General features: G+C 42.0%; 1 protein-coding gene across 2 annotated transcripts in view; it reads left to right on the top strand.

The window, feature by feature from the left end:
* The first annotated feature begins 376 nt into the window (after positions 1 to 376).
* LOC139751389 (uncharacterized) overlaps positions 377 to 22,520 on the top strand; it is a 56,811-nt gene continuing 34,667 nt past the window's right edge. The window contains exon 1 of one of the 2 annotated variants that reach the window (XM_071666765.1): positions 377 to 621. The gene's annotated coding sequence lies outside the window, so the exon portion shown is untranslated. Of the gene's footprint in view, positions 711 to 22,520 lie in introns of both variants that reach the window. The other variant, XM_071666766.1, reaches the window with a different exon arrangement.

A 22,520-nucleotide genomic window follows, 5' to 3' on the forward strand; every position in this document is an offset into this window, starting at 1 on the left:
TCTATCGCCCTAATTCTCACGTTCTCCAGTCGCATTGGCGATTATTGTCAGCATTCAGTTATGTGCGACCAATTGGTACTTAATTGATTGATATAACCTTTCACGTAGAAGTACAACAATGATGATTAAACTCCCACAGAAAAATAATCTTTGTCTAAAGAAGTTGGCGTTCATAGTGTACTTAGTTGCCAGTTTGTATTAAGTATATTTCACTTAGTGTCTCTGAGGTACAGTATATTAAGTAAACTAATACTGTTATAAAGTGTCCAGATAGGAAGAGATAGTTTAATGATACCAAAGTGAATCAAAGTCTTTGAGCAGTACCTTAATTCATTACCAAAGTAAGTTTGGCTTTGTCTGTCTACAGGTAAAACTACGCTCTATTAAGGGCCTAAAGATCAGCTGTTCTGATCCCCTGAAGAAGCATAACACGAGAGGTGCCCTAAACCGAGCATATGCCTAAGAATCAAATGTCAGGAGAAGTGTTATGCTTCAGTCTGAGTGAAAGTGGTGTGACCCTTTCCACACACACATTTCGATTTGCTGCGTCGAACGAAACAAGTGGTGCACGCGCGTACAGTGCATAGGAGGGAGCTTGGTGACAACTATCTACGTGACTTGGTGAGTGTTGAAGCTTCTGATAGAACAGTTCGTATGATAAAGACCAACAACGGAAGACGTGTCTAACACCCACATAGTGATCGAAAAAGGTGAGCTGAAGTGCGTGCAGAAGGGTGTATAGTGTTTTGTAATATTGATCACGGTACTCCTCGATGGATTACGGATTTCCATGGAAAAGATCCGTCTTAATTTGTGATGGAAGCTACACTAGCCTCGTTCGATCAGTCTGCAGCTATAAGTACTAGAACTGTGGGTAAAGTGAGACGAAATGCCAAGGCGAAATAGCAGTAGACTGAGGCTAGTGCGTATCTGTGATGCAGCCTTTGTTGATGTACACACATGACCCACACCCGCTGGCTTGTTGATATTAGTCAGACCCTGGTTTATTGAATTCCCACATTTACCTTTTTTTTTTTATCTTATGCGTCTTTATCAAAGCAAGACTTTTTCTTGTGTTTCTGTTGTACACTTCTCACCTGCATAGTATACAGAGGCAGGTGAGATGTATCTTAATGTCATCAATTTTATTCATTGTTAAAATTGTTCGATACTATTTATGTCTCCAGGTGTTTCCTTTGCTGAAGAGATGAATATCTCGTGATCAACATATAAATTGTAGTATTAACTAAGAAAGTACCAGATATTACCATATTCGATCTCCTGTAGTTTTCTCGGATTATTTCATAGCTTGTAACTGTTATCAGATGTCATTTAAAGGTAGCGTATTTTCTTTCATATTTTTTAAACTTTTATAAGATAAGATTAAGACCGTCGTAATTTTTCTTTCGAGTTCATTTGTTTGTCGTTCGTCAAGGGGTAATTATTACGCCACGCACAAACTACTGTTTCGTAATGTCATGTTTATATAGCTCCCGTATAATTTTTAAGGAGACCAGAAAGTGGTTCTGCCCAAACAAGTATTGTTTTTCTCCTTAACGGTATTTGCATCAGTAAAGGTCAAATGCGCCTAGTCTAAACCCAGGAGTGGTGTTGTCGAATACACCCACAACCCCTGAACAGTTCCACATTGCCACGTTTTCTTCCATTATACTTCGAACTGCGTAGATCATCGTTTTCTGCCTAAATCTATTCATGCAGGAGTTGAGGACCAAATTGAAAAGAAAATCTGTCTTTAAAATCTAAATGAACAATTTTATATTCTTGTACCGTTATATCACTGTGCCACAATCCAAAACACAGAGTTTATAAAATAGAAAAACCCAAATCTCCGACTGCAAAGTCGCGCAAGGTCTACCCAGCTGAGCAGTTGCGTCATCGATACACCACAATACACGAAATCACGGCTGCCTTCTGTGATACCAAGATTGAAAATGACCTGAATATTATAATCAATTGCCGTCACATATTCTGGCAGTCCTTTACGATATTCTGCAGCCAAATTCTTATTACTCCTTTACGTAGGAGTTGAAGTGCGGGAACTTCCATCTCGAATACTTATCCAAGATGGCAAGTTAGAACATGAAAGCGGACATGAATCATCATTGAATTTATTTAGTCAGCGAACACTGAAGGTCATCAGCATCTTGCGAGGCAAGGTACGACCTTCACAGCAAGGTACCAGTCTCCCATCTCCTCTATTTTCAAGGTTAAAAGCATGGAGTGTACAACGTCCACAACTGCACGAGCCACTCCCTCATGCTAATACCCACCCGCCCTGCCTGTAAAAACCAAACTTGCGCCTCATACTTAAGTAAGCGTCCTCCATAAACACACACACACACACACACACACACACACTACATGAGAAATGTGTACCAACAACTTCGTAACTGTAAATTTTCTGGGTTGATAGAATGTTCAGCTGTAATTATTATAAAAAAAAGAGTAATGTGTTCTGGGATCTAACGTCTTGGAAGATGTCTTACATAACTGCCAAGGAGTGTTGCTCTTGTATCATATGTTATCTACGTGTATCGTGAGATGCGTCAGATACTCGCCTGTACCGCAGTGTTCGCCTGTAATGTCGTACTGAGCTGTACCTCAGTGCACACCTGTGTACCCCCTTACCTTTGTCTTTACTGGTACATCTGTACTCACCTGTACACTCGTACATATTTCTATACTCGCGCTTACTTGTACCCCCGTGATCAGCCTTACAGCCACACTCAGTGTACCGTCGTCATACTCACTTGGCGTACCCCCGTGTACCGTCGCCGTGCCGGTTTCCCCCCTTGTAGACCACATATGATTATCGTACCCAAGCCCTCCTCATGTATCGGGTAGCAACCCGATGTCAGGTGAGCTGTGCTCTGTCTGATGTGTTCCAAGTGAGGCAGGTGATCAGCCTGCACGAGCTTCCTCCTGCAGGTGTGGGTTGGTATGACGACGCCGTGGTCGAGTCGCTGGAGAGATCTTTGTGGTTGTCGAATATAACTGTGCAGACGGAAGATTACGTTATTATTATTAGTATTTTTATTACCATTATTATTATTATTATTATGATTATTATTATTATTATTATTATTATTATATTTCATTTTACATATATAATTCCAGGATCTCCTTTATAGGCCCCTGCAACCTATAGGCTGCGGTATAGTCAGTAGCAGGCACAAAGATGGAACAAGAAGTTTCGTAATGCTGTAGTCTCAGTTCTCGGCTGACGATAAGTGTTTATAGTGTTTATTATTAGTCGTGCTAAAAGTGACCTCAAAAAGGCGGAGTTCAGTAACTGGAAAGTATTATATATATATATATATATATATATATATATATATATATATATATATATATATATATATATATATATATATATATATATATATATGTATATATATATATATATTGTGTGTGTGTATGTGTGGCAGAAATACTTCCCACGTATTCCCTGCGTGTTGTAGAAAGCGACTAAAGAGGGAGGAGCTGGAAATCCTCACCTCTGAAACGTTACTTCGCTGAGATGGACAGACAGACAAGACCTAGAGTTTGGTCACGTGACCGTCCATAAGGCTTGAAGGACAAGTCACGGGGCCCAACCCTTGACCTAAGATACCTGACATGTGACCCACCCACTGGCTTTAGGAGGGGTTGGGGATAATCCTCTTAATGACAGAAGCCATGATCAGATCAGGTGACCACTGCCCACATAACAGGTTGAAGTTAAGGGTAGAGCTAATGAAAGCAGATTCTCTTTTCCTACTAAAGGTACAGAGAGACTTATATAACAAAGAAGAATTGCCCCAGTCAGTAGCGTGACCGTCATTTTGTATATGTTTAGAAATGGCAGAGTTTTCCTGATCGTACCTAACAGCATGTTTATGCCAAGCTATTCTAGTGCTTAGACTACGGCCAGTTTGACCAAGATATACATCGTTACCTTCTTTACAAGGTTATCTTATAAACCTGGGGTTTATAAGATAACCTGTCAAGAATGTAATAATGTTTACACTCACTCAGCTCTCACTTGTTTTCATAAGTTCTCTTGCCATCTTTTGTCTGCACAATCGTGTTTAAATGTAATCATGATGGAGTTCAGCAGACTATGGTCACTAGTCCCCTGCACCATAGGATGCTGAGAATCTCTAGAGTTCCCACCTGACTACTGCTAATAAGGGAGGGAGGGAGGGCAGTTGACACAGTTGTAGTACCGGCCTCTCCCACGACATTTTCCTCTCCAGTAGACCTGCCTCTTTTTCTGTTCACGATACCAGCATTTGTGATCTTTTTAGCAACTTCTCTTGAACACCATCTGTCTAGTATGTATCCTAATATCGTACTGCTCTCGGAGACCCAGATGTCTTACAATATTTTCACTAGCCCTTGTCTCATGCCCAACTAAAATCTCCATTTACTATTCCTGTTCATCGTTGGTGTCTGTGATTATTCCAACATTAGCACACGTGTGGCACGCCTCGAAGACTTTAAGTCCTCAAACTTTGATGTTATCTGGCTCAAGGTCTGTTTTCCTTGACTTCACTTACTGTTTTCCTAATTCTGAAAATCTTATGATTTTCTTCGGCTATTTAAACTGCCATGAGGCCTTGATATCCTCTTAACCACAAGCCGAGATCCTCAGCATAGATTTCAGCGTTCAACATAGGGAATGACTGAACTCCAACACGGATGGTGGAGGGTTGGGAGACCTTTCGTTCTCCATTGTCAACGATCAAGAAAAAATTATCACCCACCCCACCTATATTCCTGACAGCAGTGACCACACTCCTAATTTTCCGGATCTGTTTTTCACATCTAAACCTTCGCACTGTAGCAACATGATCTCAGCCCTATTTGGTTCAACTGACCACACTTTCATAAATACATCTCTTAACGGCATCAGCCCCATCAAGCAGCCCTTTCTAAACGTTAATATTGGCATCTCAACAAAGTTAACTGGAATAACTTAGGAAAATTGTTTTTTGACTTTCCTTGGGTGAATTACCATCTCATGTGTTGATGCTTCTGTCTCCGCCAAACGCATAGCAGAAGTTATTGTCTTGGAGGAATGGAAGCATTTATCCCCTCTCCCTCCAAGACGACAACTTCTTCGGATCCATGGTTCATCGTTCTTGTTCTGAGGCCATTTAGGAAAGAGATCAGGAATATCGGGCTTGGAAAGCTCCCTCCGACTTCCACTTAGGAGTTATCGCTACCTGTAGTCATCGCAAGTGTAGTATCTGTGAGGAAGTGCGATGAACTCCCCTCTTCATCTACTGATAGGTCTTTCTGGTCTCTCGCGAAAGGCATCGCTAATAACTTGTCGCTCTAACTTCCCTTCACTTCCATTCTGACATATGACTGTCTCACCCGTATACAAAGCAACTCTGGTTCTCTTTTCTTCTCTAACTCCATCTTGGATGTCTCTAACATTACTTCACCCCCTGATGTACCTTTTACTTCCCGTACGCCCCTCCCCGTAATCTCTTTTCAGACCGATCGAAAAGCGCTTTTCTTGTGCACTGAAAGAATCTGCCTCTGACGTCCTCCTGTGCTTGCTCGTCTATTCCGTTTCTGTTTACAAAAGAGAAGTTTTCCTTTTTGGAAGTATGTATTGTTACATCCCGTCCTAAAGAAGCGCGACCTTTCTAACCTCTCAGACTCTTTTCCTGTTGCTTTGACATCTGCCGTTTCCTAAGTATTTGAATCCCTCCTTAACTTCCATATCCCCAGACATCTTGAATCTCTGTCTTCTCTCTGATCACCAGTATGGCTTCCGTATGGCGAGATCCACTGGTGATATTTTTTCCTATCTTACTAATGTCTGGTCATCATCCCTGAAAGATTTTGGAGAATCCTATGTAGTTGGCCTTGACTTATCCAAAGGCTTTGACAGAATGTGGCATCGGGGGTCTCATCTCTAAGCTCATCTCTTTTGGCTTCCCTCCCTCTCTTTGCTCCCTTGTATCTAGCTTCCTCTTTAGCCGATGTATCCCTTGGTTGTTGATGGATACCCCTTCCTCCATACACAATAGTGTCCCTCAAATTTCTTTTCTACCGAACAGTTGCTCCGTTCATACAAAGGATTGGTCCGTCCTTGTATGGAGTACTATTGTCACATCAGAGTAGTTTTAGCTCTGCGTCCTTACTTGACGGAGTTGAGTTGAAAGCAGTCCCACTTATTAACCCCTTCAGGCTAACTTCCAAACTTGACCCACTTGCCCTACGCCGCAATATTGGTTCACTTTCCCTCTTTCATAAGTATTAATTTGGTTTTTGTCCCAGAGAGCTGGCTGCTTGTGTTCTCCTACTACGAGGTAGACCACATAATACGGCAGGCCACAGCGTCATTTGAAGAACTATATACCGACTGCGTCATCAAGCTGGTTTAAGAACTTGAAGGTTAAGATCAGGTCACCCCTTGCTCTTCTCACGTCTGTGTTAGGCAAATGTAAGGCCTTTAACCTTTCCTGGTAACTCAACTCTCTTAATTCCGATATTACCTCCACTGCCCTCTCTGAACCTTCTATATTTACTTTCTGTGCTTCTTCCAGTTCATTATCTAGTTTTGGCTGAGTGGAGGATTTGAACAGCTTGCTGAACATTTCTTCATCATTATACTTAAATGTTATTCTGAGATTTGCAGGCAGGTAGATTGTCTCCCTTACTATTTTACTAATACATACGTGGGCGTGTGTAATTACTGTTTGTGTGTCAAGGGTAGAAGGGGGGAGGTGGAGATTTTTATATGCGTGTTACCTCGTATGTATGTATCATAACCTGACTGTTATGTGTGGATACGCATACACATGCCTCAGCATAAGCCAGGTACCCATTTATCGACCAGTACCAAAGCAGAATGAACCTAGGGTGGATGTGGACCGATCACTGCGCCCAGAATTCGAAACCGACCCCGGCGGTACCCACGCTGACTCATGGTCAGTAACACTAACCACTACACAACGGAAGCCATTATATGTATGATGTTAGGTATGAACTTACGTGAAGCATATCGGCCTCTTGCTTCTATTGATATCTATGTGCCATTTTGCTGTAACGAATTACCAGGTAGAGCAGCGACTGCTGGCCTGATATCCAGTACAGAGTTAATGCAACATTGTCAAGACAATTGCCCTATCTTTAGAGTAACGTAAAGCTGCATCTCATCCCATGACGTATCCAAACAATACAGTTTGAAAAAAAACGTAATGATCACAGTCATACGAAATAGATTATTAAGTAACGATGAACAATCAAGAAACTAAAAGCAAGATTGGTTAATGATACAAGATGTATTTCCCCTGCCATTACGGTTGAGATAGAAATCGTAGCAACATCCTCGATATACTTCGCGTGATGCTTGATGCCGCTAGGTGTATCATCAAGCGCCGCACTGCGGACCAAACCTATCATCCTGCCTCGCTTCATGAGGTAGACGCTGACGGCTTGTGCACCTGAGGAGGTGATGTGGTTTCGAAATACTGAGCAAGTTTAAGTCTCAGAAAGTTTGATAACAATATCTGAAGTGTCTTGCTGATTTTGTACCCCCCACAGCAGTTAACTTAATTTTGCAAATCTCAAGTCAAATAAGCTTATTGCTGTGTTTAGTCTACCTTCCAACTGTTGAATTTGAAGCTCACGTTTTCTGTGGCGGCAGAATGGTATACTGCTTCGAGCGTTCCACACTCGAGAACGACTGATCTAAGGTATATTCTCAAGTGAGCTACCCTGAGTCGCAGTGATTTAAGATTACATTTGAAGTATGTGATCAGTGAACGTAGTTGTGTGTTCAGAGGATGTTGGTTCGAAGCCTTGGTTGATGTAGTTCGTAGAGATTTTGTTCCTTGTGATATTGTATGACACTAGATGTGTTACATGTAGCATCGTAGACATATTATTATTATTATTCTCAATTCTACCCTGTATGCATTTTTTGGTCGTGTACATGATTTGCTAGACGGCTCCATGAATCCGCCCGAATAATTGTATATTTTAAACGTTTATAACAAATTCAAGTTAGAAGCAACATATTTTCCGAGTCGACAGAAGGGTTGTTATTCTCTTTTTCAAAAGACGTACATTTTGACGTTCATAAAAACTGGATTCCTGCCTTTTACCAATGGCGGGAGGCAGTGTCACCAAGGGCAGCACTGTGTGAGTCAGCGGCCTGGCCTTGCTGGGTCTCACGCCAAGCGAGGCACACAACGGTACGGCCATACACCATCATGTTACCTTGCTCTGATATAAACACATAAAAAGCTTTGACATGGTTTTCAACTATTGTTTCTGTTTTATGTTATATTGTTTACATTTGTTGGATCATGACGCATATGTACTAAAAGATAAGCGGACAGGTAAATAACATGGAAGGTTATTGTTATGAATGTGTTACTAATTTTTTTAAGTGTGTATAACTGGGAGGCAAGGTTGTTGGTTGGCTCTTACTCCGGAAAATCAGGGTCGTAATGCCTACGTTGCTTTATCAGTTCCATCTCAGAAGACTCTAAATCATGCATACTGGTTCCACATATCGGTGCTATTGATGTATTAAGAACTTTGACGTCACTGTTAAAGTTTGTTGTGAAAAAGGTATAAATAGTAAAGAGAACTAAATGCCTTTTGCTTCTGTCAGACGAACGTCGGAGTGGAACGTCAGGTTCCTCTAAGTGTCGTGTTTAGATATACTGTATAGCTTGACGTGTACTGACAAACCGCTTACATAACTGATACTGTAGGTGCCATTCTCATGGGACACCCATCATTGATTTATAGTTCAATAATTCACACCTTTTTCTTGTTGCACGTTATATATATATATATATATATATATATATATATATATATATATATATATATATATATATATATATATATATATATATTTATCAAGTTTGTTACATAAAACCAAGTTCCCACGAGGCGACGCTTCAGGCAGGAGCAGGAAAGTTGGACTTCTGTGAGACGGGCGATGAACTCCTGTCCGGCTACTGACGGTGACGTCTCGCTTGGTTTGTAGCCACTTGCAGGCGGAGTCCGGGAATGCTTTAGATATATATATTGTAAATAGTTTATTGGCATGCGTAGTCATATGGTATTTCACATGCGATAAACGCAGACGTGTCCTTGCCCACAGCTGTTGAATATAGGTCGACATACGAAGTTCTTGTACCCCGGTGAAAAACAGGAGACTAGTAATGTAACGACTCACATTCCTACGCACATTTGGCCGACACGGCCTGTCGTTTACAGGAAAGATGACTCGAGTGTTCAGAATTTTTCCACAAGGGCGGCGCAGTCATGAGGTACCATGATTACTCTAGGGACACGCCTCTTCTTCTCATGCTAGGAACGGGGATAGAGCGAGCTAAACATATCTTTCTACGTGAAAATCAAGTGAGGCTGAGGAGCCTCTTTGCTGTACTGTCCTGTCTCCATCTATATACATCAGGAATTTCAGCTCCTAATACTGTCCTCCAGTAGATAAACTCTTCGCAGAAGCTCAGTCGGTCTCACGTCCTCTCTTGGACACCTCGGGAAAGTTGGTGTCGGCGTGACTAGGTTTCATAGCACGTGTATACAGCGGGTCGCCACCGAGTAGATGTACCAGAGAGACGGTTTCATGTTTGCGTTATAAGGATGAAGGTAGATTCCCTAACACTCCTCTGTCTCAACCGGTGACGAGATACTGACGAGGACACGGAAACCTTGACGTGAATGAGAGACAATGTTTTGTGTTCTTATCACGGGCCAGCGAGCGGGTCTTGCCGAAGTCATGGAGCGCATGACTCACTCGTGTGAGTCACTGTTTCAAAATACGTTATGGAAGAGCACGCGAGTCAATTACCAACTACGTTATTGTCAAGGGCACGTAGGTCTGTGTCACACTGACATAACAAAGAGTCCGTTTCGAACGTTAATATAACGAGCAGGTGAGTCTTTTAAACCTTGTCATATAAAGGACAGGTGAATCTGTTTCGAACCTTGTCATATCAAGGGCAAGTGAAGCAGTTTCCATCTCTGACATAACAAGACCACGTCAGTCAGTGTCAGACTAACAACAAAAGTCTGTTGGAGACTCCGACATGATAAGAGCAGTGGAGTATGTTTCAAAACTTGTGTAAAAAGAGCACTAGATTCTGTTTCAAACAGACATAACAAGAGCCTGTGTCAAACTCTGACATAAGAGCACGTGAGTCTGTGTCACTAACATAACAAGTGTCTGTTAAACTCTGACGTAACAAGAACACGTGAGTGTTTCTAACGGACGTCACAAGACACTGTGTCAAACTCTGACGTAACAAGAACACGTGAGTGTTTCTAACGGACGTCACAAGACACTGTGTCAAACTCTGACGTAACAAGAACACGAGAGTCTGCTCCAGACCAACGTAACAAAGCCTGTGTCAAACTGAGACGTAAAAAGAACACGTGCGTCTGTTTCAGGGAGCGTTGCAGTAAGACCAGCCAGCCAGACTTTTGTCAACATCACTACATCCACATACTACTTCTCAGAACTCATCATCAGGGCAACAGAACGGGATCCTTACCTGCCACTTGACCGAAGAAGGAAACTCATATTATCACTGTACCGTAAGACGAGACTGGGCGACATTGTTATATAAGAAGGCACAGACAGGTCTTCCCATGTAGGGCCTCACAGCTTTGTCCTGACCCCACCACCTGCTGGTGATGCAGTACTCTCCTCTTGTTTCTGACACACGGTTAGAATCACCCGTGCTCCCTCCCACACCTGCCGGTACATTCCTCCTTCCCACACCTGGTCCATTCCCCCCTCCCACACCTGGTCCATTCCCCCCTCCCACACCTGGTCCATTCCTCCCTCCCACACCTGGTCCATTTCTTCCTCCCACACCTGGTCCATTCCTCCCTCCCACACCTGGTCCATTCCTCTCTCCCTCTAACCTACCACCCGTTCCTTCTATATCCCTGCCGCACTCTACCTTTCCTTTCCGCACTCCTCCCCTCCCTCACACATGTCTTTCTTTCTTCGACACCCAATCATGTTCTACTCACACCCCACGTCTACCTCAAACTCGCTACTCATCCCTCCCACATTTCATTTTCTCCTCCCACATCCCACTCACACCTTTCTATCCAACACTCCAACACCCCTTATCCTTCCCTGCAGCAGCCCACCTTCCTCTCCCACACCCCATCTTCAGGTGTCCCATAAAAAGAAATACTTTCCTCCCACATCTTGCATGCCCCTTCCGCGTCTCACGTGACCTCTTCTCAACCTTCCCTCCCACAGCACATTCTTCTCCCGGAGGACTGCCGTCTTGTGCATCACGAAACTTTCCCCCTAACGCTAATCTCACCCATTCCCATAAGTCTCACTCGCCCACTTTACTACTATACTACTGCTAAAACTACTACTACTACTGCTACTACTACTACTACTACTACTACTACTACTACTACTACTACTGCTAATACTAATACTACTAATACTGTTACTGTCTTGATATATCCTATACTATATATACATGTGTACGTATATATACATGTCTGTGTGTATGATCGCAAATTGTGATTACTAATTGTGTAATACGGGGACAGCTCACGTTGCCCCATTTCTTTCCCTGCTGTTTAAGTATCTTTGACATATCTTACTGTAATGACCTAACATCGTGGCCCTTTGTGTATCTGCGTAACCGATATGAGTATGTCCAAAACTGCCACACGAAGGGAAATGAAGTGCACCAGGTGGGGATCGAGGGAGAGGAAGCGGATCTTATAATGAAGGGTATTGTGTGGAATATGTCCGGCCACCACAGCGCTCAGCTTGATCGAAACCTTGAAATGACGTTCAAGTCTAGCAGTGGAAACTTTATATATATATATATATATATATATATATATATATATATATATATATATATATATATATATATATATATATATATATATATATATATATATATATGTATTATTACTATTGTACTTAGACGCTGTCTCCCGCGTTAGCGATGTAGCGCAAGAAAAAAAAGGAAATAATGGCCCAACCCACCCAAATACACATGTATATACATATATACACATGTACATATTCATACTTGCTACCTTCATCCATTCTGTCGCCACCCCGCCACACATGAAATAGCACCAGGAGAAAAAAAACAAGAAAGGCCATATTCGTTCACACTCAGTCTATCTGTCATGTGTAATGCACCGAAACCACAGCTCCCTTTCCACATCCAGGCCCCACGGACCTCTCAATGGTTTACCCCAGACGCTTCACATGCCCTGATTCAATCCATTGACAGCACGTCGACCCAGGTATACCACATCGTTCCAGTTCACTCTATTCCTTGCACGCCTTGCACCCTCCTGTATATTCAGGCACCGATCCCTCAAAATCTTTTTCACTCCATCCTTCACCTCCAATTTGGTCTCCCGCTACTCCTTCCCTCCACCTGTGACACATATATCCTCTTTGTCAACCTTTCCTGACTCATTCTCTCCATGTGTCCAAACCATTGCAACACACCCTCTTCTGCTCTCTCAATCACACTATTTTTATTACCACACATCTCTCTTACCCTTTCCTTACTTACTCGATCACACCACCTCTAACCACATATTGTCTTCAGACATTATATTTTCCAACACATTCACCCTCCTCCGCACAACCCTATCTAAAGCCCATACCTCGCAACCATATAACATTGTTAGAACCACTATTCTTATATGGTTGCGAGGTATGGGCTATACATAGGGTTGTGCAGAGGAGGATGGATGTGTTGAAATGAAATGTTTGAGGAAATATGAGGTGTGAGTGGTTTGATCGAGTAAGTAACGAAAGGGTATATATATATATTATATATATATATATAAATATAATATATATATATAATATATATATATATATAATATATTATAATATTAATATATATATATATATAATATATATATATATATATATATATATTATATATATATAATATATATATATAATATACTACATACATACATACATACAACATACATACTACAACATACAACATACATACACAACACATACCGGGGTCTACGTGCTGTCAGTGGATTGAACCAAGGCATGAGAAGCGTCTGAGGTAAGCCATGGAAAGTTTTGTGGGGCCTGGATGTGGAAAGGGAGCTGTGGTTTCGGTGCTTTATAATGACAGCTAGAGACTGAGTCTTTTCCTAGTTTTACCTCGCACGCACGCGGGGGAAGAGTGGTGCCATTTCATGTGTGGCGGGGTGGTGACAGGAATGGATGAAGGCAGCATGCATAAATATGTACATGTGTATATGTGTATATATCTATGTATGTATATGCATATATACGTTGAAATGTATAGGTATGTATATGTGCGTGTGTGGGCGTTTATGGTTATACATGTGATGTGGGTGGGTTGGGTCATACTTTCGTCTGTTTCCTTGCGCTACCTCGTTAACGCGGGAGACAGCGACTAAGTATGATAAAAATGAATATATATATATATATATATATATATATATATATATATATATATATATATATATATATATATATATATATATATATATATATATATCACTATGAGTGAAAGGGCACCTTCAGGGAATCAGCTGTTAGCAGACGGAAAAAAAAGTGTTGTGCAGGACCTTCTGGCTCCAAAGGAGTCCATTATTTCCCCGTTCCTTTGTGGAATGCGACCTCGAAGCTGCATAAACCCCATAAAAGGAGTCTTGGTGTTTTATGATTATACAGCGCTGGTGGCTGATTCATGTGAGAAACTGCAGAAGCTGGTGACTGAGTTTGGTAAAGTGTGTGGAAGAAGAAAGTTAAGAGTAAATGTGAATAAGAGCAAGGTTATTAGGTACAGTAGGGTTGAGGGTCAAGTCAATTGGGAGGTGAGTTTGAATGGAGAAAAACTGGAGGAAGTGAAGTGTTTTAGACATCTGGGAGTGGATCTGGCAGCGGATGGAACCATGGAAGCGGAAGTGGATCATAGGGTGGGGGAGGGGGCGAAAATTCTGGGGGCCTTGAAGAATGTGTGGAAGTCGAGAACATTATCTCGGAAAGCAAAAATGGGTATGTTTGAAGGAATAGTGGTTCCAACAATGTTGTATGGTTGCGAGGCGTGGGCTATGGATAGAGTTGTGCGCAGGAGGATGGATGTGCTGGAAATGAGATGTTTGAGGACAATGTGTGGTGTGAGGTGGTTTGATCGAGTGAGTAACGTAAGGGTAAGAGAGATGTGTGGAAATAAAAAGAGCGTGGTTGAGAGAGCAGAAGAGGGTGTTTTGAAGTGGTTTGGGCACATGGAGAGAATGAGTGAGGAAAGATTGACCAAGAGGATATATGTGTCGGAGGTGGAGGGAACGAGGAGAAGAGGGAGACCAAATTGGAGGTGGAAAGATGGAGTGAAAAAGATTTTGTGTGATCGGGGCCTGAACATGCAGGAGGGTGAAAGGAGGGCAAGGAATAGAGTGAATTGGAGCGATGTGGTATACCGGGGTTGACGTGCTGTCAGTGGATTGAATCAAGGCATGTGAAGCGTCTGGGGTAAACCATGGAAAGCTGTGTAGGTATGTATATTTGCGTGTGTGGACGTATGTATATACATGTGTATGGGGGGGGGGCCATTTCTTTCGTCTGTTTCCTTGCGCTACCTCGCAAAAGCGGGAGACAGCGACAAAGTATAATATAAATAGATAAATATATATATATATATGTCTTCATAGAACATACAAAGCTCCAACAGCCAGGATCGAACCTGGGACCCCTTGTGCAAGAGGCAGGCATGCTAACCGCTAGGCTAAGGGACTATATAATAGGAAGCAACTATTCGAAATACTAACTGTTCTGTTCGGAAACAACCGATAGACCCCGTTGCTCACCATTGTGAGACGAAGGGTATTCGAGTACTTAGTATTTCGAATAGTTGTTTCCTATTATACAGTCCCTTAGCCTAGCGGTTAGCATGCCTGCCTCTTGCACAAGGGGTCCCAGGTTCGATCCTGGCTGTTGGAGCTTTGTATGTTCTATGAAGGTGCGCGTTCATATACACTTTATTCGTATTCATATAACTCCGTGTTGTACAGTCAGGTTCAGTAAAACGCTATCAGCTGGCTATGTGTTCTGTTCGGAAACAACCGATAGACCCCGTTGCTCACCATTGTGAGACGAAGAGTATTCGAGTACTTAGTATTTCGAATAGTTGTTTTACAGTCCCTTAGCCTAGCGGTTAGCATGCCTGCCTCTTGCACAAGGGGTCCCAGGTTCGATCCTGGCTGTTGGAGCTTTGTATGTTCTATGAAGGTGCGCGTTCATATACACTTTATTCGTATTCATATAACTCCGCGTTGTACAGTCAGGTTCGGTAAAACGCTATCAGCTGGCTATGTGTTCTGTTCGGAAACAACCGATAGACCCCGTTGCTCACCATTGTGAGACGAAGGGTATTCGGGTACTTAGTATTTCGAATAGTTGTTTCCTATTATACAGTCCCTTAGCCTAACTGTTAGCATGCCTGCCTCTTGCACAAGGGGTCCCAGGTTCGATCCTGGCTGTTGGAGCTTTGTATGTTCTATGACGGTGCGCGTTCATATACACTTTATTCGTATACATATATATATATATATATATATATATATATATATATATATATATGTTTATATATATATATATATATATATATATATATATATATATATATATATATATATATATATATATATATATATATATATATGTATGTGTATATTCGCCATTTCCCGCGTTTGCGAGGTAGAGTAAAGAACAGAGAACTGAGGTTTAGAGGGAATATCCTCACTTGGCCCCCTTCTCTGTTCCTTCTTTTGGAAAATTAAATTCGGGAATGGAGGATTTCCAACTCCCCCGCTCTCTCCCCTTTTCGTCGCCTTGTACGACATGCAGGGGATACATGGGAAGTATTCTTTCTCCCCTATCCCCAGGGATGATATATATATATATATATATATATATATATATATATATATATATATATATATATATATATATATATATATATATATATATATATATATATGTATGTATGTATGTATGTATATAATCATTCATATTCGCCATTTTCTGTACTAACGAGGTAGCTTTAAGAACAGAGGACTGAGCCCAAGAGGGAAAATCCTCAGTTGGCCCCCTTTTCTGTTTCTTCTTTTGGAAATGTAAAAACTGGTGGGGAGGACTTTCAGCCCCCTATTCCCTCATCTTTTAATCGCCTTTTACAACACGCAGGGAATACATGGGAAGTATTCTTTCTCTTCTATCCCCAGGGGGCTAATGGGGAGGTGAAAATAAGTAGTTGTGATGTGAGGAGATGGAGTGAGTATTTTGAAGGCTTGTTGAATATGTTTGATGATATAGTGGCAGATATAGGGTGTTTTGGTCGAGGCGGTGAGCAAATTGAGAGGGTTAGGGAGAATGATTTGGTAAACAGGGAAGAGGTAGTAAAAGCTTTGCGGAAGATGAAAGCCGGCAAGGCAGCGGGTTTGGATGGTATTGCAGTGGAATTTATTGGAAAAGGGGGTGACAGTATTGTTGACTGGTTGGTAAGGTTATTTAATGTATTTATGACTCATGGTGAGGTGCATGAGGACTGGCGAAATGCTTGCATAGTGCCATTGTACAAAGGCAAAGGGGATAAGAGTTAGTGCTCAAATTACAGAGGGATAAGTTTCTTGAGTATTCCTAGGAAATTGTATGGGATGGTATTGATAGAGAGGGTGAAGGCATGTACAGAGCATCAGATTGGGGAAGAACAGTGTGGTTTCAGAAGTGGTAGAGGATGTGTGGATCAGGTGTTTGCTTTGAAAAATGTATGTGAGAAATCCTTAGAAAAACAAATGGATTTGTATGTAGCATTTATGGATCTGGAGGAGGCATATGATAGAGTTGATAGAGATGCTCTGTAGAAGGTATTAAGAATATATGGTGTGGGAGGTTAGTTGTTAGAAGCAGTGAAAAGTTTTTATCGAGGATGTAAGGCATGTGTACGTGTAGGAAGAGAGGAAATTGATTGGTTCTCACTGAATGTTGGTTTGCGGCAGGGGTGCGTGATGTCTCCATGGTTGTTTAATTTGTTCATGGATGGGGTTGTTAGGGAAGTGAATGCAAGAGTCTTGGAAAGAGAGGCAAGTATGCGGTCTGTTGTGGATGAGAGAACTTGGGAAGTGAGTCAGTTGTTGTTCGCTGATGATACAGCGCTGGTGGCTTATTCGGGTGAGAAACTGCAGGAGCTGGTGACTGAGTTTGGTAAAGTGTGTGAAAGAAGAAAGGTGAGAGTAAATGTGAATAAGAGCAAGGTTATTAGGTACAGTAGGGTTGAGCTTGGGAAGTGAGTCAGTTGTTGTTCGCTGATGATACATCGCTGGTGGCTGATTCGGGTGAGAAACTGCAGAAGCTGGTGACTGAGTTTGGTAGACTGTGTGAAAGAAGAAAGCTGAGAGTAAATGTGAATAAGAGCAAGGTTATTAGGTACAGTAGGGTTAAGGGATAAGTCAGTCGGGAGGTAAATTTGAATGGAGAAAAACTGGAGGAAGTGAAGTGTTTTAGATATCTGGGAGTGGTTCTGGCAGTGGATGGAACCATGGAAGCGGAAGTCAATCATAGGGTGGGGGAGGGGGCGAACGTTCTGGGAGCGTTGAAGAATGTCAGGAAGTCGAGAACGTTATCTTGGAAAGCAAAAATGGGTATGTTTGAAAGAATAGTGGTTCCAACAATCTTATATGGTTGCTAGGCGTGGGATATGGATAGAGTTGTGCGCAGGAGGGTGGATGTGCTGGAAATGAGATGTTTGAGGACAATGTGTGGTGTGAGGTGGTTTGATCGAATAAGTAATGAAAGGGTAAGAGAAATGTGTGGTAATATAAAGAGTGTGGTTGAGAGAGCAGAACAGGGTGTTTTGAAATGGTTTGGTCACATGGTGAAAATGAGTGAGGAAAGATTGACAAAGAGGATATATGTGTCAGAGGTGGAGGGAACGAGAAGTGGGAGACCAAATTGGAGGTGGAAAGATAGAGTGAAAAAGATTTTGAGTCATCGGGGCCTGAACATGCAGGAGGGTGAAAGGCGTGCAAGGAATAGAGTGAATTAAAATGATGTAGTATACCGGGGCCGTCGTACTGTCAATGGATTGAACCAGGGCATTTGAGGCGTCTGGGGTAAACCATGGAAAGTTTTGTGGGGCCTGGATGTGGAAAGGGAGCTGTGGTTTCGGTGCATTATACATGACAGTTAGAGATTGAGTGTGAACGAATGTGGCCTTTCTTGTCTTTTCCTAGCGCTACCTCGCGCACATGCGGGGGGAGGGGGTTTTCATTTCTTGTGTGGCGGGGTGGCGACGGGAATGAATTAGGGCAGACAGTATGAATTATGTACATGTGTATATATGTATATGTCTGTGTGTATATATATGTATACGTGGAGAGGTATAGATATGTATATGTGCTGTGTGTGGACGTGTATGTATTTACATGTGTCTCTGGGTGGGTTGGGCCATTCTTTCGTCTGTTTCCTTGCGCTACCTCGCTAACGCGGGAGACAGCGAGAAAGTATAATATATATATATATATATATATATATATATATATATATATATATATATATATATATATATATATATATATATATATATATATAAGGGCTCAAAAAAAGAAGAAAAAATAGTTTACAAGATAGTGCTGCTGCGTTATTACTAGTAGTACTTAGTACAGATTATTGTTTGCTGGTTGATAATGTTCAGGTGAGATTACCATTGGGGTCCATAGCCATGGTTTAAGTAAAACCCCTTAATTCAGACATTAATGACCCAACTAGGCCAATGGACTGCTAAGCATAATTTAACTACTCAGTTTTCTATAGGTTAAGGAAAAACCAACAACCTTTTTACATTTAATACCTAAATAGAATGACATGGATCCACATAATATGACAGTGATATGTGTCTGTGTACGCAGTCACTGGGATATCTTAACATCTAACTGGTTAGAACACTGCTAACATGATCAGTCATCATGCATGGGACCGCGGACATTATTACATTGAACAACTAAGGCTACTCACAGTATCAGAATTAATGTAGCATGCATCCTAATACAACTGCTCATAGGAACTAAACATACTAATTCACAATTAACAATTCTTGTCAGTGCCCTTAACCGACTGACATGTTACACAGTGTACTGTAGTTCCCGCCGCACAACATGATATTGACAAGCGGCTCTGCTTATTCACTCGTGGCAGAACTTCACCCAAGTGATATCAATTGTTAACATATGTTCTTAGCTGGATTTTGAGGAGCTGGACTTCAGCCGGGTCTCTAGACATGAGTGTGTCTGTGGCCAAGGGATGGACCTTCGTCCTCCACGTCAGGTCGGTCCGTGCTCGCATTTCACGCAGCGGCGCGCCGTACCGCGCCTGCTGGGTCAAGCACGTCCTCGGCGCTGCACACAGACAGAGTCGGTCGTTACACAATCAAGACTCCATATCTGGCACCCTGACTGGTGCCCTACAGATGCTCGACCCAAACTGGTGCCCGGGATTCTCGCGGATGCTGAATGCTGATTCCCCCGGGCTGGGTCATTGTCTCCAAGAGGATAGGATATTCACTGACCCTAATCTCATCTGTGTACTGCGTGACATGGAATGCGCATGTTGGGTCGCTAAGGCGATTATTTCAGTTTTCGTGATTAATTACATCACGACGTCACTTGGTGACTTTTCCACACTCGATACATTTTCGTGGTGACATCGTTTGAAACTGTCTTAATGTATGTTCTTATTTGAGCACCGTAAATAGTAAACTTTTGCACTCGACTTAATCCTGTGTAAGACCTGCTATGGACGAGGACATGTCCCTTATGATACGTGCCAAGGAGTCTTTTACGCACCAGTTCCATACATTATTCTTACAATATGTTAATTTGCTCCTCACTGGCTCAACCGTCTTACAAGAGTGCCCATAATGGGCATCCACCTCCCCAGCAGGAGGGATGTGACGGCGGGTTTAAGGCGGGTCATCCTCCCTGATGACCTCACATCCCACTATCGCTCGTAACTCCGCCGGTCTGCCACAGTCAGTAGCCTTCCCCCCTCACAGTGGCTCTAGTGATAATGTATACTTTTACCCTCAAGTTATAACATTCCCAATACATCAGATATACGTCAGTAATACGAAACCATCATACAGGTTAGACAGATATGACAACACTGGCTACCACATGGTCTTGTTAATCCGTCTGTGTTTTATGTGAGTGTGTGTCGAGTTCAAGCGCACAGGGATGAATCCTGGTTGCGGCAGTTGGACCATAGTCAACCCAGCTGTTTCTCCCCCTGCAGAGGTTGTCGATAAAATGTATATGTAGCGGCAGGAAACAGACGAAGAAAGACCCATCTACTCACACACACACACACACACACACACACACACACACACACACACACACACACACATATAAATATATATATATATATATATATATATATATATATATATATATATATATATATATATATATATATATATATATATATGTATATATTCTCGGCGTCACTCCGCCCAACAGGAAGCAGCATCGCCACCCCCCGCGTCAGCGAGGTAGCGTCAAGAAACAAACGAAAAAAAGGCCACATCTGCTCACATTCTCTAGCTGTCATGTGTAATGCACCGAAACCACAGCTCCCTATCCACATCAAGGCCCCACAGACCTTTCCATGGTTTACCTGAGACGTTTCACATTCCCCGGCTCAGTCCACTCACATCACGTCGACCCCAGTGTAACACATCGTTCCAATTCACTCTATTCCGTGCACGCTTTTCACCCTTCTAGATGTTCAGGCCCCGATACTCAAATTTTTTTTCTTTCCATACTGTTCTTGACGCCTCCTCACTGACGTAGGAAATGGCGATCATGTGTAGAAAAGATTTCTATATTTATTCATTTAATTGATCTATTTATATCATAGCAAATCCGGGTACCCACCCACATATCGACACACATTGGTTAACTGTGGACCGGCTGCCCTGTGTAGGTGTGCAAACCGGGCCTGTGGGATATGTGGGACGCATTACACCACGATGGTTAGGCTATTCCATTTTACCTTTTCCTTGTGCGTGACTGCGCCAGTGCGCAACGCTTTTCAGGTATTGACCGACATGGTATCTTTTGCAGGAGCTACGATATGTAAGTTCGGTTAATATCTATCTATCTGTCTATATATATATATATATATATATATATATATATATATATATATATATATATATATATATATATATATATATATATATATCTTTCTTTTCTTTCAAACTATTCGCCATTTCCCACGTTAGCAAGGTAGTGTTAAGAACAGAGGACTGGGCCTCTGAGGGAATATCCTCACCTGGCCCCCTTCTCTGTTCCTTCTTTTGGAAAATTAAAAAAAAAAAAACAAGAGGGGAGGATTTCCAGCCCCCCGCTCCCTCCCCTTTTAGTCGCCTTCTATGACACGCAGGGAATACGTGGGAAGTATTCTTTCTCCCCTATCCCCAGGGATGAAATATATATATATATATATATATATATATATATATATATATATATATATATATATATAATATATATATATATATATATATATATATATATATATATTGATACTTGTCGCCGGTATTGCGTTAGCGAAGTAGTGTCATGAACAAAGGAAGGCCCCATCTGCTCACATCCATTCTCTGTCGTTTGTAATGCACCGAGACCACCGCTACCTGTCCTCAACCAGGCCCCTGGGAGCTTTCCATGGTTTACCCTGGATGCTTCATATGCCCTCTTTCAATCCAATGACAACACGTCGACCACAGTATACCATATTGTTCCAATTCACTCTCTCCCTTGCACGCCTTTCACCCTCCTGCATGTTCAGGCCCCGATCGCTCAAAATCTTTTTCACTCCATCCTTCCACCTCCAATTTAGTCTCCTCTTTCTTGTTGCCTCCACTTCTGATGTATATTTATATACATGTGTATGCGGGTGGGTTAGGCCATTCTTTCGTCTGTTTCCTTGCGCTGCCTCCCTAATACGGGAGACGGCGGTTAAGTATAATGAAAAAAAGATATATATATATATATATATAAGTTTTTATCGAGGATGTAAGGCATGTGTACGTGTAGGAAGAGAGGAAAGTGATTGGTTCTCAGTGAATGTAGGTTTGCGGCAGGGGTGTGTGATGTCTCCATGGTTGTTTAATTTGTTTATGGATGGTGTTGTTAGGGAGGTGAATGCAAGAGTTTTGGAAAGAGGGGCAAGTATGAAGTCTGTTGTGGATGAGAGAGCTTGGGAAGTGAGTCAGTTGTTGTTCGCTGATGATACATCGCTGGTGGCTGATTCATGTGAGAAACTGCAGAAGCTGGTGACTGAGTTTGGTAAAGTGTGTGAAAGAAGAAAGGTAAGAGTTAATGTGAGTAAGAGCAAGGTTATTAGGTACAGTAGGGTTGAGGGTCAAGTCAATTGGGAGGTA

This window comes from Panulirus ornatus, chromosome 11, assembly GCF_036320965.1.
Source record: "Panulirus ornatus isolate Po-2019 chromosome 11, ASM3632096v1, whole genome shotgun sequence".
Taxonomy (NCBI): Eukaryota; Metazoa; Arthropoda; class Malacostraca; order Decapoda; family Palinuridae; genus Panulirus; species Panulirus ornatus.